The sequence below is a fragment of the Magallana gigas genome, chromosome 9 (assembly GCF_963853765.1).
Source record: "Magallana gigas chromosome 9, xbMagGiga1.1, whole genome shotgun sequence".
NCBI lineage: Eukaryota > Metazoa > Mollusca > Bivalvia > Ostreida > Ostreidae > Magallana > Magallana gigas.
The window spans coordinates 6,287,957-6,291,735 of record NC_088861.1 but is presented as its reverse complement, the minus strand read 5'-3'; the positions used below and the strand labels follow the sequence as shown (position 1 = coordinate 6,291,735).

Here is a 3,779-nt window from a genome sequence, read left to right as displayed (position 1 = left end):
CTTCATGCAAATAAGGTTTTTTTTATACCAGAACTTTTGGAATAGAATTAATTCAATGCTATTGATCCATAAATAAAGTTAGGTGACTTTCATTAATCATGACAAAGCTTAAGTATTGGTAATTTTCGCAATATTTTCAGGTAGGAAAAACCCAGGGATTCTCTATTTGTAACACATTGCTTTTTTTAATATATTAAATAAAACCGTAACAGCTGTTTTGTGGAATCGATGGTGGTACATGTATTTTTTTTTTTAAATGTCATATGGTACATCAGTACATTTACCTTTCTGTATTTAGCAATCATTTATCCAAAATAAGCAAAATAAAATAATTTTAAATCAACTATATATCAAAATGGTTGTCATACACGAACACTCCATTTTGAATAAGCCAAACCTTCCTCAGGTTTTATGAAGTTTGACTTCATAGATGTTAATGTATTTTAAAAAGAATCAACTGATAGTTTATGAAATTAGAGGATCAAATTAGCAACATATATGATATTATACAGTATCCGCATTTTTGTTTTACAAAAATAACCATAGGGTATCATTCACTCATGTCATGGTTAATTTATGATTAAATACGATAGACGCATGATTAAATTTAATTAATACACGATATGATACTTGTATAAATGATATTTGCTGAAGCGTAATATTCCCTTTATTGATGTTCACAATTAACTTGATTCTATCTATAAAACGTACAGAACAATATCATCACATTTTTATTTCCTTAAGCAAATTGATTGTATTACAAATATGGTGTTGTGGTTTAATAAAACAACTGAAGTGCATTCTACTTCAATGAATAGTGATTTGTTTTCCGTATTAGAATATTTTCTCTTGCTTTTAACATCAAATAAATCTTAAAATGTATACATACAGCTCTGTCCTAAAAAAAGTTATATATTCTACACTGAACAGCTAATTCATAATATTATATTTTGTTCGCGTTGTGCTGTTAGTGTCGTCTAGGTTTGTAGCCTTTGGGTCCACCACACTTCCCATAAGAACAATCTGGCTTTCCGGGTTTCCGTGGTGTTCTGTATTTCTTTGGTTTGCAAGGACATTCTCCGTCACACGCCTTACCAACATTCCTGCAATATATATCAGTGACAAACTCGAATTAGTTTCGTTGTGTTTGGAATTCAAAAGATGTTAACTATGATTCGTTAATAATGTCTAAGAAAAAAAAAATGATTTATAATTTCACATTATAATATAATAATAATAATAGTTTTATAATAATATACGCGCAACTTAAGTAACAACTGTTGGAATAGGTGATGCCTGTGGACATTTCTGCATTATATATCATTAACAAAATCGAATCAGTTTGGTTTTACTGGTAATTTAAAACAACTAAAAACATAATATGTTATCTAATGTGATAAAAAAATGCTTTTATCTTTTTCTTACGCGCATCCTAGGAAGCAACTGTTGGAATAGGTTTTGCCGTCTTTACCACACACTGGATCAAATTCCAATGTGCAAATGCAGCCACCTACATGTGTTAAGGTACACTATGAATTTCAATTATAGAAGCCAATCTAGACATTACATGTATTTCTATTTCATAAATAGTGTACTTAAATTTGATAAGAATGTTTTAAATATTGCTAGACTTTCCTGGGTTTCCTGGCTTCCATGGTGTTCTGTATTTCTTTGGTTTGCAAGGACATTTTCCGTCACATGCTTTACGGACATTCCTGCATTATATAACATTGAAAAAATTAAATAACTTTGGTGTTTGAAAATTCAAAACAAGCAAAACAATTATTCGTTTTTTTATATAATAAGAAATAGAAAATGCTGTATCTTTGTCTTACGCGCATCCCAGGAAGCAACTGTTTGAATAAGTTTTGCCGTCTTTACCACAGACTGGATTAAATTCCAATGTGCAAATGCAGTCACCTACATATGTGAATATATATATATATATATATATATATATATATATATATATATATATATATATATATATATATATATAAGGCAAAGTAGTAAATATTTTTTCAGTCCCGTGGAAAGCGTTTCGATAAAAAAAGTGAAATAAAACCTTTAGTTTACCCTTATTTTGATTCCTTTTTAAAATTTGATTTTACCATCATTATATTTTTAAAATATTGATTGGTTTGTGAATAATACACATTTTCTTAAAAGTCGTAGGTTCTTTTGTTAAACAAAGCTTTGGAATATATTTTACATTACACAATATAGTTTTTTTTGTTTTGAGCCGCGATGTTTTTAGCTTTTATTTTTGTACGTAAATTCCCTTTAAGCGACTAAAATTCAGTCTCAAATCATACCTGTATCTTTTCGATATCCCCCTGTAAAAAAGATAAGCTAAAATGTAGTCAATCCAACTCTTAAAGACATTAACGTTAGATTTATTTTTGTTTCGTACAATTTTTATTAACTACTTAGGTTTACTTATTTTCTACTTTTCGTTTGCCTCCAGCTTAAAATAGCAAAAATGTATATAAAACAGATAAGCAAATGCATGTTTACTTTTTTTTTTATCAATAATATTGAAACAGTGTCAAAAGGCTTGAAAATGTTTTACAATGTTTCATAATTCACAGAAATCTTTTTAGACGTTAAACATCTTTATATGTTCCATTCATTATAGATTTATGTTTAACAGGCTGGATGTTTAGGTATCTCCATTGTCACGTTTTGATTTCAATGCGCACATTACATTTATCTTTAATATGATTATAATTTTGCTTTAAACAATTGTCAGCACACTAAGACAATTCCTTCCTATGTAGCTTGTAACACAAGATTTGATTGGCTAATAAGGAGGATGTTTTCCTATTTGAGCCGAAGGTAAATATTTACAGTAATGCATGAAATGCGTAAAAAGTGACGTCACGCATTAATGCGTAAATGATAAATCTTGAAAGTGTATGTGCCGTTCATTGGACATGGGAAATCGATTTATCTGGTTTACATAGGAAATATATTCGTTGTCTGGTCATGTGGCGTCATGGTGTTCGGAATACAACCCAGGGTAAATCCCCTAACCCTTGATTGAACCTCAATAACTACATGTACATGTAATACAGTAGTAAACACGTTATTTTTTTTTTACCAACAACTTGCACGAGTCTGATACATGAACGATCACGCACGATATACGAACGAGTAAGCAGATTACACGAACGAGCCTAAAAAGTGCTGCAAAATCAAGCAATATTATGAAATTTCAATATGCTTTTCGTTTCATTATTCTTATTTTTAGAGCACATCTTTAACATTTGATAAATTAAGAACACAATATATAGATTCTATGTAACAAGGACTGATTAAGAATACTGAAAACTCTTTTTTATGTTAGTCGACAGATTTCAATTATTTACTTCCTCAGAAATTCTAGATACATTAAAGAGTGAGTTACCTTAAGGAAGACAAGATGATCGTTTTCGTCTCTAAACTTTATTATTTTTCTTTGAAAAGAAGTTTAATGTAAAGCTAGAATAATTTGATTTTTTTACTATACTTCATAATTATTCATTGCTAAATAAAACAAAGCATCGGTTTTCAGATAAAAAGGATATTAATTTGTTGACCACCAAGCCTTGTTAAAATATAATGAAATGTATCAATATTAATATTAGAAACCGTTACCTTCAACAAATGTCGAAACCGCTAAGAAAACCAAAGGAAACACAAGAAGTTTGGTGGCCATGGTAATTGAATACGTCTACAAATAATATGTTAAGACTATTTTATGGGTTTATATATCCTAGGCGGTTTGCATGGTAAGC

At 29.5% G+C, this 3,779-nt stretch overlaps 1 non-coding gene across 1 annotated transcript; it reads right to left on the bottom strand.

The window, feature by feature from the left end:
- Positions 1-1,634: 1,634 nt before the first annotated feature.
- Positions 1,635-3,779, bottom strand: LOC105343026 (uncharacterized). Its single transcript, XR_010709253.1, has 4 exons — positions 3,640-3,779; positions 2,316-2,336; positions 1,836-1,920; positions 1,635-1,715 (listed from the first exon to the last, which is right to left on the bottom strand). It is a non-coding gene; the product is annotated as an uncharacterized protein (transcript).